At 35.6% G+C, this 15,907-nt stretch overlaps 1 protein-coding gene across 2 annotated transcripts in view; it reads right to left on the bottom strand.

Annotated features, from left to right (window-relative positions):
* LOC113521010 (uncharacterized) overlaps positions 1-15,907 on the bottom strand; it is a 397,978-nt gene that overhangs the window by 286,417 nt on the left and 95,654 nt on the right. Inside the window, exon 1 of one of the 2 annotated variants that reach the window (XM_052893732.1) lies at positions 5,221-5,259. The exons of the other annotated variant lie outside the window; for it this stretch is intronic. The gene's annotated coding sequence lies outside the window, so the exon portion shown is untranslated. Of the gene's footprint in view, positions 1-5,220; positions 5,260-15,907 lie in introns of those variants that run through there. 2 annotated transcript variants of the gene reach the window in all.

The raw sequence follows: 15,907 nt of genomic DNA, 5'->3' as shown, positions 1-15,907 counted from the left end.
ACCTAGAGTTGTGATGAATCAGTCGGGTGATGTATGGCAGATCACTCGGATAATACTTGAGTGCAGTCTGAGGGTCCTAAGGTCGAATCCCAGACTAAACTCTGATTCTTCAATTCATGGTTAGATCATTTAATAATTATATATTTTTTTTATACAACTTAGAATGACAAACAAGCTGACGGCCCACCTGATGGAAAGTGGTAACCGTCGCCTATAGACATGAGCAGTACTATGGACGTAACAGAGTATACTGTTTCGCCCATGATATCCCCCATGCGTTGCCATTCCTGAGGACTCAAGTGTTATTCCTCTGTACCCAGTAAATTCACGCCATATCCCACCCTTCAAACCGAAACACAGTCATGCAAACACAACTGCTTCACGGCCCACGTCAGCTTGTTTGCCATTCTAAGTTGTATAAAAAAAAAAGTTAGAATAATCAATGTACTAGATGGAATAAAGAATAAAATATGAAGGGAAGGCCTAACTTAAATTAAGCGACACGAAAGTATCAAAGTTCCATTTATAAATCATATATAACTTAGTTATTCAAAAGTATTCTTTACTTTTTGTTTTTATTATTAGTTTTTATTAGTCGTATGGTCCCGGCATAGAATAGGCCGCGCCTTCCTTTCTCATGAGCTATTGTAATAGGCGACTAAGAGAGGGCGACGGATGGGCAGCAGCGTCACTTTTAAACTATCTCTAAAAGCCTAACTGCGGTTGCCAACCCGCCTGCCAAGCGTGGCAACTACTGGCAAAACTCGCCTTACGGAGAAAGCTTATGTTCAGCAATGAACAGTTAATGGCTGAAATAATAATAATAATTAGTTTTTATATGACGAATTATGTTTTAACCTATTATGAAAATTATTTTCTATTTTTTTTCCCCTTTTCTATATAAATATGCACAAATCGTCATGGTCGTAGAATACTGACGGATCTTTATATTTGTCAGATCCGTCGGTATTCTACGACTATGACGAAATGTGATTTTTAACCTATTTTCCTTTAAAATTCTATTTCCATTGAAAATAAGTAAAATAACAATGTTTTAAATTATCATTATCCAATACCCATACATCCGAGCATACACTGTCAAATGTCTTCAGAGACTCAATATGTTATAAACGAAAAAATCTTCAAGGTTAAGTTTTAAAACCAGATCATCATTATATATCTGAAAAAAAAAACACCTTCGATATACCCGCTATCACTGACTAAAATTAATTTTTCATAACTAAGTCGTATGCAAAATTGTGCTTTATCCAGAAGGGGTAAGATTATAAATTGCGGTCTCGTTGCTATGCTTTCGCGGAGTCACTCAACCGTTGAATGTTGCCCCAGAGACTACTTCAGAGAGCTCTTCGAGTTTGATACAAAATGTAGACTGTATGTCACACCGTCGCGAACAAGCCTGTTTAGATAGATAGATAGATAGATACTCTATATTGTTTCCTCCAAAAGATTACAATAGTAAACTTATTGTAAATATAAACAATTACAAGAAATAATCACAATGAGAAAACAATGGGTGACCTTATCGCTAAAAGCGATCTCTTCCAGGCAACCTTTGGATGGAGAGGAGTAATTATAAACAGTTTGATATATCAATACATATAATAAAATCGTAATTATCGCTGTTTGTACACTTATTTTAAGCAACTTAGAATGGCAAACAAACTGACAGTCCACCTGATGGAAAATGGTAACCGTCGCCTATAGACATGAGCAGTACGGTGGACATAATAGAGTATACTGTTTCGCCCATGATACCCCTCATGCGTTGCCATTCCTGAGGACTCAGGTGTTATTCCTGTGTACCCTGTAAATTCACTGGCACTATCCCACTTTTATACATATTTTTTAATAGGTGAAAATGGCATGGTAACTCCGTCTACGCTATCAGTATACACTGGCGGGGTACTAGTGAGAGGTGATAGGTGAGGATAAAAAGGCAGGTGAGTTAGCCCATCGTGACGAATTCAACGATAAATTAGTCACAATAGTTTCCAGGGGGAACCGCGTGGAGGTCGACCTGACAGGATATGTTATATAGCAATGGGGGCTAACCTTCCTGTTACTACATAGATTACATAGTTAGACGCAGGCGACGCCGCGGAAAACAGCTAGTTTACTAATATAAAACTGTTTGTTTGTTTGTTTGTTATACCTTAGCGCTTTAATGGTTTAACCAATTAATATGACATTTGCCGTATTACTTACTATATGGGATGCAAAAGAATATAGGCTACTTTTTAACTGACTTCAAAAAAGGAGGAGGTACTGAATTCGTCGGAATCTTTATTTTTTTTAAATTATATAGATAGAATCACTGTCCTTTCCCGTGGGTGTCGTAAGAGGTAACTAAGGGAGGGCGAGAGATGGACAGCAGCATCTCTCTTAAAACATCTTTTATGTCGTCTCTTACGATACTCACGGGAAAGGAAGGGGTGGTCTATTCTATGCCGGGACCACACGGGACAATAATTAAAGAGTATTACTTATACTCTCACAATATAGTCTAATATAAATTTCTTATGACTTTTTTTTTTATATAATACTTAGAATGGCAAACAAGCTGACGGCCGACCTGATGGAAAGTGGTAACCGTCGCCTATAGACATGAGCAGTAGCATGGACGTAACAGAGTATACTGTTTAACCCATGATAACTCCCATGCGTTGCCATTCCTGAAGACTCAGGTGTTATTCTTCTGTACCCATTAATTTCGCGCCAAATCCCACCCTTCAAACCGAAACACAGCCATGCAAACACAACTGCTACACGGTTGAAACACGAATGACTTTTTATATCTTATCATTTATTCTATTAAATGTTCTCACAGGAGTATAACTACACAATTTAGTCTAATATAAATTTCTTGTGACTTTTTATATCTTATCATTTATTCTATTAAATATTTTCACAGGAGTATAACTACACAATATAGTCTAATATAAATTTCTTGTGACTTTTTATATCTTCTCATTTATTCTATTAAATATTTTCACAGGAGTATAACTACACAATATAGTCTAATATAAATTTCTTGTGACTTTTTATATCTTCTCATTTATTCTATTAAATATTTTCACAGTATAACTACATATAGTCTAATATAAATTTCACAATCTTATCATTTATTCTATTAAATGTTTTCACAGGAGTATAACTACACAATAGTCTAATATAAATTTCTTGTGACTTTTTATATCTTATCATTTATTCTATTAAATGTTCTCACAGGAGTATAACTACACAATATAGTCTAATATAAATTTCTTGTGACTTTTTATATCTTATCATTTATTCTATTAAATGTTTTCACAGGAGTACAACTACACAATATAGTCTAATATAAATTTCTTGCGACTTCTTATATCTTATCATTTATTCTATTAAATGTTTTTACTTCAAAACGTGGGAGCTGCATTAAAATTGAGAACGCCGAGTTCCCACCCGCATCACCGTTCAGTGTTACGCGCAGCCGCTGAAATTGAGTTGCCATTGTGATTTTAATTAAATATTCTATTAATAAATTATGTTTTTGATGGCTTATGTGATTACAATGTTATTAATTAGTCCTATGGTACTCTTTAATTACTACGCGAGTACTGTGCCTCGTTCAGATGCGAGGGAACGTCTGACGGAGTGCAATAATTGGGGAAGTTATATTTATTTATATTGTACTAACGACTCGCCTCGGCTTCGCACGATTGCAATGTTGATACTAAATATCGCCGCCAGCCTCCCATTACATTACGACATTACATTAGAAACCTCTAAAATTATCAATGTTCCTCTACTATATTATGCATGAAAAATTTCTAATCGGTTTAGAATTGACGGGAGATGTGAGGTAACAAACATCAAAATAAAATACAATCGAATTTAAAACTTTCTTTTTTTTTTTTAAGTCGGCAAAAAAGTAACAAAAAGCGATATGTGATATGAACCTACATAAATAGACATAATGAATCCAACATTCTGAATTAAACAGCATGAATATTTGTTACGCAGTAATGCTCTTGTCTATAGATGAAGAGTATCACTTTCCATCAGGTGTGCCGTCAGCTTGTTTGCCATTCTAAATTTTGCGATTTTGATGATTCTTTTTTATCAATACATCTTTCGAAATATGTACCACATTCACTAATTAGCGTGATAGTACAACATGTCAGTGTCAGACAATGTCATAAGAGGCGACTAAGAAAACATAATGGCCGAGAAATGGACAACAGCGTCCCTCTTAAAACATCGCCAAAGTCTACCAAAATGCGGTTGCCAATCTACCTACCAAGCGTGGCAACTACTGACAAAACTCTATTTATCGGAAAGGATTACGTTCAGCAGTGGACAGTTAACGTCTGATGTAGTAATAAAAGAACTAAACAAAGAACTAACAATAATGCTGTCCTTAACTGAAGACCCTCTTTAAACCAGTTTATATTGACAGTGGCCTGCGAAGGTTTTCCTTCCTTCTTGTTAAGTAATCGACATTAGCTAACTTATTAGTTTGTCTCAAGTGGAACAACTTATTCGATAGCCATTTACATTACTTTGATTACCCAATTAAAAGTAACCCTTTTTTAGCACAATCAGAGAATTCCTCTGTGGTATTAATATTAGATAGTTTATTTCTGGTATGTTATTTACTTACATTGTTACAAGTTGTCTGGAGGTGGTGGCCTGGTGGCTGTAGTACAGGTTTTCCTAATTCAGCCGTCAGTCTCCAAAATACATAGACTCTTAAGTAAATAGTTTTTTTGTGCAACTTAGAATGGCAAATAAGCTGACGGCCCACCTGATGGAAAGTGGTAACAGTCGCTTATAGACATGAGCAGTATCATGGACATAATAGAGTATACTGTTTCGCCCATGGTACCTCCCATGCATTGCCATGCCTGAGGACACAGGTGTTATTCCTCTGTACCCTGTAAATTCACGGCCATATCCCATCCTTCAAACTGAAGCAGCCATGCAAACACAACTGCTTCACGGTAGAAACACGAATGGTACAGTGATGTCCAAGCAAACGACTTTTGTACAAAGTCTCCCTCTGGTACATACAGTATTGTAGAGAATTAATAAATATTTTTGAATTTGAAATCTATATAATCAAAGAAAAATCAAATGGCATCCTAAAATTCAAAACTTCGTCAATTGCATTTTTTTCTTTGCAAGTTTTTCCCAAATATTCATTAGTAATGCAAGTACCTTGTTTTACCTATAATTATATGGTTGAGTCGCGCGTCTTTTCCTGCATGAATTTGTGCATTTTGAATAAGCGTTGACTTTACCTGAAACAAAAAAGAAAATATAAAGTATACGAAACAATTCAGCATCAATATTTCTAACGCTAAGCCGTGTGGTTCCGGCATTATATTGGGTCACTTCTTTCTTTCCTGTTGCTGTCGTAAGAGGCAACTAAGGGAACTTAATGATCGAGGGATGGGCAGCAGGGTCCGTCTTGTAAAGCTTGGGGCATTACCAAAGCCTAACTGCACCTTTTTTTTTTACAACACAGGGGGCAAACGAGCATGCGGCTCGCCTGATGGTAAGTGACTACCGCCGCCCACGGTCACCCACAACACCTACGGCATTGCAGGTGTGCTGCCGGCCTATTAAAAAGGAATATGCTCTTTTCTTGAAGGTTATGTTGTCGTATCGATTCGGAAATACTGCCAAGTATGGTGACTACTTGAAATCACCCTTATGGGTGTGGCCTATGTTCAGCAATGGACGATCAACAGCAGATATCATAATGACGAATATAGGTACTGCTACGACATCTATCTGCTGTGTTCCTCTAAACATTGATGATGACAAAAAGGTCATCAACAGTTATCGTTCATTTCGATATCGCCCATACTACACTTGCGAGCAACCAAATCAACTCAACCATTGACGGCGCCCATATGCATTGATTTTACTAAAACGACAAATGTCAATTGTAAAAATGATATGTCATTCGAAAGCTGAAGTATTATGCTCTTATTTAACATAGGGAGAGTCAGAAGCAGACTTTGTACATAAGTCGTTTGCTTGGGTATCTTTGTCCCATTCGTGTTTCAATCGTGATGCAGTTGTGTTTGCATGGCTGTGTTTCAGTTTGAAGGGTGGGATATGGCGTGAATTTACAGGGTACAGAGGAATAACACCTGAGTCCTCAGGAATGGTAACGCATGGGGGTATCATGGGCGAAACAGTATACTCTGTTATGTCCATGGTACTGCTCATGTCTATAGGCTACGGTTACCACTTTCCATCAGGTGGGCCGTCAGCTTGTTTGTAATTCTAAGTTGTATATAAAAAAAAAATTACCTATGTTTAATCTATTCGTTATTAGGCTGGTATATAGATATTACAACTACAATATATAGATACTGCTATATATTACCCAACTCCGTTTCTAAATACTAAGCTACTGGGGGGAAAGATTGTTAGTAATGGAGACTGAGAATCCCATTGCTAGCAATATACCTAACCAGGTCGACCTCCCCGCGGTTCCCCCTAAAAACTATCATGGTTATTTCCTGATGAATTCATCATGATGGGCTAACTGATCTGTTTTCATTCTCATCTATCACCCTTCACTGGTGCTCCGCCAGCGTATCCCGTTAGCGCAGGCGGGGTTACCATACCATTTTCACTCATCAAAAAAAATACTAAGCTACTAGTCCACTTAGTGAGCGTACTAATATTTTCCAGAGCCAATACACAATATTACAAACAAACAACAAAAGTAAACCGCTTAAGTGAGACGTCACTCGCAGTAACAGACAAAGTGGCAGTGTTGCCAGATTGGGTATTTTTTTCGTAATATTAGGTATTTTTTTTTGTGTAATAAATTTTTTTGGGTAAATGAAATTGTTATAGATTTTTTTTGGAATATAATGAAAAAGCTAGGAGAAATAATAATGGATTGTAAAAGTACTATTTTTTTTTTATTTTACTATATATACTGTTATCGAACTAAAGTCGTCCTTCGCGTAGTGATTGTAGTAGTAAAATGTACCCAGTGAAAATCGACACGCGTTTACGTTTGAATAAAAATTAAAGAAATCGTATCAATTTGAAAAAAATAGCTACCGTCGTTTTTCTTTCCTCCTTTGCCTATAAAGATTGTCTAGAAGCAGGGCCGTAGCTAAATCCAAGTTTAAAGTAAGGCAAAAGGCATAATCAAGTGATTTCGAAAAAGCGAATCTGTCTAATGTTCTTAGGGTCTTCCATTTTAAGATAGGGCATTAGTCTTTTTAAGATTTAGCATTACCCCTCAACACCCTCCCCCCCCCCCCCTAGCTTGCTTTAGCAATAAAACCGCCTTTTATAATTATTATTATAATCATTAGTGTAATATATATATATATATATATATATATATATATATATATATATATATATATATATATATATATATATATATATATATATATATATATATATATAATATATATATATATATATAAATATATATATATACATATATATACAATAAATCTTTACTTTTAATATTATCTTTACTATTACTTTTTAAAAGGCACAATAAAGAGTAAATAAATAAAAAAAAAGTACATTTGTGTACATACCAAAAACTGTATCTAGCAACACCGCGAGTAGGGAACAGTGTTATGTTTGATATTGTATTAAGCAACCACTGCCGCCTACTCTCTTGAGTTACTTCCCAAATTGTTCCATAGTAAACTCACTACAATATTCTTATAGATAGTTTTACAGCTATAGCAACATGTGCTATAAATATTTCATTGGCAAATTCATAAAAAATAAAAATTCTTCTTAATTCTTTTTTACTTTTATTGGTTTCTTACTTGCTTTCTTCACTAATTCTAGACTGGTTTTAAGCCTATTTTTGCAGACTGTATTGTGAATTTCGTGTTAATTTTATGTTTATTTAGTCATGATTCTTTTTCCTTTTAGAGTGACTCTCCAATTGGTGAAGATTTACTATTAACTCTCTGAATCTAGACTTATCTCTTGTGAGATGAAATAATCCGGCTGCACTCGCTCACGCTTGTCATAATTAGAGTAAGCGATTTTCTATAAGCAAATTAGTACATAAAAATAGGAAAGCATGAAAAGTGTGATGGGCTGTCTATAGGCAACATGATGTTTTACATATATAAGCGATGGTTTCCATTTTCCACCAAGTACGCTGTCAGCTTGTTTGAAATTCATAATTTAAAAAAAAATATCCTCTTTTCTTCGCAAACAAAACATGAATGAAATGACGAAGTATTTCTTTCAAAAGTCGGTATCGAATATATAACAGTAAATTATGTTACAGGCGAGTTTACATTAAAAATACAGCCAATGAAAATTACCAGCAATCACTTCATTCCCGCGGATGACTGGCGCTTCACCGGAATTCCCATGGTAAAGCATCTCGACGCATAAGAAAACAGGGCAGCCTTTTACATTCACTTTCTGTAAAGTACATTATGAAACGATCCTCTCATCATTCAAATTTAATCAACGCTATGATACCAGTGGGAGGCTTTGTACAAAGTCGTCTCTGTACCTCTGTTTCATCCGTATTTCAACCGCAGAGTAACACTGAGAATGGCTGTGTTTTAACACAGAGTAGGTAGGTTATATTTTTGTTTCAAGTTCTATGGATATATAGGCTACAGAAATTAGTCGGTAAATGTATTATATAAATACGCAGTTAGTGTTGTATGTAGACACCCTTAAAATATGTATGATGTGAGACAATGCATGACTAAAAGAAAAAAGTGCCTCAGAAGCATATACATATGTTAGAGCACTATTTATTTATTTATCAATAAAATGTGGTCCAAAAGGCGGACTTAATGTCATAGGCATTCTTTAGCAGTCAACCTTTAGGGTATGCATAGATATACATCAGTCTTCTCGTGATCGCGGCCGATGGAACCTCGTTATAGTTTACCTACATAATCTCGTTAATTCCCATCTCTTACAAACCATAAACCACGCAACACATAAGTGGAAAAGTTAATAAATTATATGGAAGTAAAATTACTCTAATTGTCACACTAAGAGATAAAGAGAGAAAGACTCATTTATACACATAGTAAAATTTTTAATATATAGGTATAGATTTTTATATACCTTCTCGCCTTACGCCGTAGACAGAGAGAAATATGTACCAAAGTTCTCTATCTTTACTTCTCTCTATCCAAAGGTTGTCTGGAAAAGATGGCTTTTAACGATAAGGTCGCCCATTGTTTTCTCATTGTGATTATTTCTTGTAATTGTTTATATTTAGAATAAGTTTACTATTGTAATCTTTTGCAGGAAACAATAAAGAGTATCTATCTGTACATTACTCGCTTCATGCATTTTCATAACCTATATAAAATAAAGACATTTATTGAATTTATTACTGTAATTAATTAATTTCTTATTTATTACTGAAGATTCCTTTGTTATGATTGTCAAAAAAAATTGGATAAAGCAAGAATAGTGTGTAAAATTTTAAATTTTACATACTACTATTTATTATTATTATTATTTACAAAAAATTAAATACACAAATGAATATAACAATAGATAAATAGGCACTCGAGCATAAACTACTTTTTTTCTTATTTAGAATCCATAGAATCGTAATATTTTAGACATTTTACTTTGTCTGATGCTGGTGTTTTCCTTGTATATGAATAGTTTTTCGTCCGATATTATTTATTACAATAATATATATACATTTGTGTAATGTTTTGTAAAAGGAATTGTTCGGATTGATACCTGCTGCTGATTTTCACCACCGTACAACCCGCCACAAACTAAAGTTTCATCCCAATCATCTGGACGAGTGGCGGTCTTCCACCGTGCGTTTTTCAAGGCACTTTTTTCCACGCACAACCATTCTTTGGAATCAACTTCCAGCAGCAGTATTTCCGAACCGATACGACAACATAACCTTCAAGAAAAGAGTATATTCCTTTTTAAAAGGCCGGCAACACACCTGCTATGCCGTTGGTGTTGTGGGTGATCATGGGCGACGGTAGTCACTTACCATCAGGTGAGCCGCATGCTCGTTTGCCCCTGTGTTGTAAAAAAAAAATGTAAAATATGAATATTATACATATGTGATTTTTTTAATTACTGTTTTAATTTAATAATTATTGTTCATCACGTTGCACCGTCAATTATATTTTCTGTTATTCCTGTCTACGGTCGACTGGCAGATAATGCTATATGGTGTTATATATCCACCTTTTACACTTTCTAGGTATATTAAAGTTTAATAAATAAGTTATTATTATTCATATAGGCCCTGTTACAGAGATAATAATAATAATAATAATAAATCTCTTTATTTTCAGGTATATACCCATAGTTAACATTTTTATATTATTAATTAAATAAATTGTTATTATTATTTTTAAAATATACATCAATTATAAAATACCAATATAAATTATTTCGTTATAAAATCTCTTGTCGTCAGGTATGCTGTGAGAAATACAGTCTTTACAATATTATTACTTGTTGTCATTAATCTGTCATGAAATTTTGCCTTATAATTACGTAAATGTAAAAAGATAAATAGATAGATTTTAACTTTCATTTATCTCATATTTTATGTAATATTCAATGGTCTAGTTGTGTTCGGTTCACTCATAAATGTTGTTTACAAAAGTTTGCACTCCCCGAGGACGGTCGGGGCCACAAATGAGCGCCCTCCAAAGTTTCGCTTGAAACGCGATACAAGAATTATATGTACTACGAGAATATTCTTACATGCAATATTTACAGCACTCTGTTAATGGAAATGCATAGTTTTATATTATTTATGTCGAAATTATGCGGTTACCAACCCGCCTGCCAAGCGTGGCAACTACTGGCAAAACCCCCCAAGGGGGAGGCTTACATATATATTGATTTATTATTAAAATTGGATAAAGTCTAAAAATAATTTATCGATTTAATAAATTCTTTGGCTTATAAAAAACTACATTATCTGTCACTCAGTCATATAGTCACTATGAGTCGCTATTCTTCTCTTCTCTTATTTCGGTGCAACTAATTCATGCATCTTCCTCCAGCCAGCTCTATCCCAGGCCATATCCTTTATCTCCCTATACGACGTGACGCCTAGTGTTTCCTTTATCTGTCCCATGTAGTTATTCCTCGGTCTTCCTCTTGCTCTTTTGCCCTCTATTTTTCCTTCTACTATGCTCTTAAAAAAATCGTCATGTCGTACAAGGTGGCCCAGCATTTTGCCTCTTTTATTCTTTATTATTTCAACCAATGTTCTCTTCTCGTTCACTCTTTTTAGGACTTCCTCGTCTGTTAGTTTTTCTGTCCAGCTTATCCTTTCCATTCTCCTCCATGTCCTCATTTCGAATGCCTCAAGCATCTTTCTTTCTTTCTGCGTCATTGTCCATGTTTCACACCCATATAATGCTATCTCTCTGATTATACGTTTCAAATACTTTACCGGTTTAAGTATAAAATTCGTTGTTTACACTAATCAAGGGTAGGCTTTCGAGCGAGAGGCTTAGACAAACACAAACTGTGTACAAATGTTTAATTTAATTGAACTGATGCTGTGACTTTGAAGTTTTATCTTCACGGTTTTGGGGTAGGCAGAGAGAATCGAGTGCCGAAAAGTCTACATTTCTTGCTTCATCCAATTTTATAATTCACACACTAAAGTGACTTCTGAAATAGTTCTTAATTTACTTATATTTTTACTTACTTAACTGTTATTCACGGATACAACAACATAACCTTCAAGAAAAGAGCATATTTTTTTTTAAAAGGTCGGCAGCACACCTGCGATTCCGTTAGTGTTATGGGTGATCATGAGCGGCGGTAGTCACTTACCATCAGGTGAGCCGCATGCTCGTTTACCCCCTGTATTGTATAAAAAATATCTTTTATACTCGTATGTTACATAATATTTTCTCAAATTCTTCATCAGTAAGTGGAAAATATGTTCAACAGTAAACAGTTAAAGGCTGATGTAATCATGATGACCCAAGTTTTTTTTTTTACAACACAGGGGGCAAACGAGAATGCGGCTCACCTGATGGTAAGTGACTACCGCCGCCCATAGTCACCCACAACACCTACGGCATTGCAGGTGTGCTGCCGGCCTTTTAAAAAGGAATATGCTCTTTTCTTAAAGGTTATGTTGTCGTATCGGTTCGGAAATACTGCTGCTGGAAGTAGATTCCAAAGAGTGGTTGTGCGTGGGAGAAAGTGCTTTGAAAAACGCACGGTGGAGGACCGCCAGGTTGCCTGAAAGAGATTGCTTTTAGCGATATAACCGCCTATTGTTTTCTCAGCGTGATATTTTCTTGTAATTGTTTATATTTACAATAAGTGTATTACTGTAATCTTTTGCAGGTAAAAACAAAGAGTATCTATCAATTTGGCTTCGCTCCACTAGTCGTAAGCGCGTAGCCTACAAAGTTCTACTTTATGTACATTCACTGAGACCACATCTGGCCGCTCATGGCAAGTTTACTTTGCAATAAGATATAACGCTTATTTTTACGCACAAACCCGAGTGCAGTCCATTACAAATTTACTAATATCATACACGCTAAAATTCTCATTACTGTCATATTTTTTGAAAATTTTTCGATAAGAGAAATTGATCACAATAGAAGAAAATGGGTTTCTTCTCATCCATGTCTTTCCTCTAACCTTAAATCGTGGAATATACGAGAAATGACAAATATTTTAAGGTTCTCCCATATTAATTTGACAAATGGGTACGTCGGGGGGAAAGGGATTGTTAGTAATGGAGACTGAGAATCCCATTGCTAGAAATATACCCAGCCAGGTCGACCTCCTCGCGGTTCCCCATGGAAACTATCATGGTTAATTCCTGATTAATTCTAACTGGCCTGTTTTCATTCTCACCTATCACCCTTCACTGGTGCTCCGCCAGCGTATCCCGTTAGCGCAGGCGGGGCTACCATACCATTTTCACCCATCAAAAAAAAAATGGGTACATCGTTGATGCACCACTGTTTGGGACAAAACTTCAATTACATATCCTAATACGGATTTCGGCTTGTATATTAAAATTCTTATAAAAAAAATTATATCTCGTTCAAAAGGAACCCTTTAAGATTAATTTGCCTTCGCTCCGCTTGCTCGTAAGCGCTCGGCCCGCAAAAGTTTGCGTCACCTAGAACCGTTGGGACCACAGCTGGCCGTTCTCCGCAAGTTTCCTTTGAAATACGATACAACAGTTATTTTTTCCGCAACGAGATTATTATGAGAAACATTCTTTAGTACTGTAACTACATAAAAGCTTTGTGCAAAGTTTTTAATTGGAATTGTCCATTTTATTTTCGCCTCAACCAGAACGTGGCGGCGATGCGATTTATCGTTTTCATTTTTTCCTACATTTTACGCACTTACACGACAGTTTGTAATAATCACCGGTTTGACTTACGTGTAATTAGATCGAACACGCTCGACTAGTTTCGGAATCAATTCGTGATCCTTAGTCATGAGCGAGTGTGACGCGAGCACGAGCCAGATTTTTCGATGTAATTACGCATATCATAACCATTCCATAACCTTCAAGAAAAGAGCATTGTTCTTTTTAAAAGGCCGGCAGCACACCTGCAGTGCCTCTGATGTTGCGAGTGATCATAAGTAATTTAGAAAAATATTAATATAATTATGTATCAGAGACTTTGTACAAAAGTCGTTTGCTTGGGCACCTCTGTCCCATTCGTGTTTCTACCGTGAAGCAGTTGTGTTTGCATGGCTGTGTTTCGGTTTGAAGGGTGGGATATGGCGTGAATTTACAGGGTACAGAGGAATAACACCTGAGTCCTCAGGAATGGCAACGCATGGGGGGTATCATGGGCGAACCAGTATACTCTGTTATATCTATGGTACTGCTCATGTCTATAGGCGACGGTTACCACTTTCCATCAGGTGGACCGTCAGCTTGTTTGCCATTCTAAGTTGTATAAAAAAAATGTAATCTTCAAGAAAAGAGCATATTCCTTTTAAAAAGGCCTGTATTGCGAGTGCTCATAGGTGATGGTAGTCCATTTCCTCTCCTTGTGTTATAAAAAATAACAAATATTTATAATAAATACTCGATTAATAACTATTGGCATATTATGTATCTGAATTCTGTGTATTGAATATTCGAGTATATAAACACCTATTACTGTATCTAATAACCAACTAGCACCAGTTAGTGAATTAAAAAAATTAACGACAATGATGACACCGTCCCCTCCTGGACATGAGCCTCCGCCATAGACTGCCATAAAGAACGGTTCTGAGCCACTCGCATCCTCTGACTCCCTACAACGCATTTCAGGTTGTCACTCCATCTAGTGGGGGGTCGTCGTACGCTGCGTTTACCCGTACGCAGAAAAGAATTAACTAATTTATTATAATTCATTAAAATCACAATCTATAAATACACCAAATAAGTTTTTTTTTAATGGATGATAATGGAATGGTTACTCCACCAGCGCTATCAGTATACACGGGCGGGGCACCAGTAAGGGATGATAAGTGAAGATGAAGCATATCAGTTAGCCCATCGTGATAAATGCACTAATGAATCAATCACGATGGTTTCTACGGGAAACCACGAGGAGGTCGACCTGATAGGGTATATTGCTAGTAATAGGGCTACTAATCCCTGTTACTAACAGTCCCTTTACCCCCCCCCCCCCTACCAAGTAAGTTATATACTGGTATAATACCTATTATATTTATGGCATATAGTACATATGCTAAGTTTTGCGTCAGCTATGAATATGTATAAGCTAATTTGCCTCAATATTAACTCCCATAATCCAGAATCCAAATCAATACGAACAGATACATTCATGAATACAAAATGTTTGTATTGTGGGATTGAACCCGCAACCATCGGAAGGTAGTGTTAATAAGAAAATTAAACATTCATTCGTAATTTTGCGGAGGTTTTCCTTTGAGAGTACAGTATGGGGTTCTTCAAAAAGAGCGAATTAGTTTTTTAGAGTCAGTAATCCGAGTGTTGCAGGTTCCCATTAGCTATGGTAACCACTAATAATTATACGAGCTATGTATCCGCACAAAAATTAAAATTCCGGATATTTCCGGACGGATCCGGATAGGTGGTAACTCAGCCTATAATGAAACCGTGAGCAATCAACTAATACACAAAAAATATATAATTCAGTTTTTTTTAAACTATAATTAACCTTCAGTGATTATTGTATGGATAGTGATTGCTGTAAAATAGAAGACAAAAAAGGTTAAAATTAGATGTATGAAATATTCAAACCAAGTTCCAGATACATTCATACGAAACCGACCTGTTAGTAGCTGACCCTATAACATAACTATGAGTGACCAATCATCACATAATAAACTATAATAATAAATAGTTGTGTTCAACAAAAATAAAATAAATTCAGATGTTATAAAAATAGTTGTTTTGCTCTAAAAATTAAACTACTAAACCGATTTTAATAAAACTTCTATGGGACCAATCGGTAGGAATATTCGTTTAGAAAAAAATAACCAAATTATTTTACAACTGACGAAAAAGTGAGATAATAACTATAAAAAATACAACCTAATTGTAAACCTCCTTCTTCTTGAAGTCGGTTAAAAAAGAACATTTTCTTAAATCTATAGTAAACATTCAGGAATTACTAAAAGGGTAGTCAAAATGAAATAAAAAACCAGATCTGTTAAATATCTCGAATAAAGGCTGAAGTTCCGGATATCTCCGAACAAAACCGGACGGGTGGTAACTAACCCTATTACGAAACCGTAAGCAACCAATCGGTACACAATAAATTATAAAAGCACATTTTCTTAAATATTTAGTAAACATTCATTTAGGTCCATTCTCCAACGAGAATTCCAGATATAGAGAACCATACAAGCTCCTTGCTGGACCTTCTGC

This window comes from Galleria mellonella, unplaced genomic scaffold (assembly GCF_026898425.1).
Source record: "Galleria mellonella isolate WM207_F2 unplaced genomic scaffold, CSIRO_AGI_GalMel_v1 utg184, whole genome shotgun sequence".
Lineage (NCBI taxonomy): Eukaryota > Metazoa > Arthropoda > Insecta > Lepidoptera > Pyralidae > Galleria > Galleria mellonella.
This window is presented reverse-complemented; position numbering and strand designations above follow the sequence as displayed.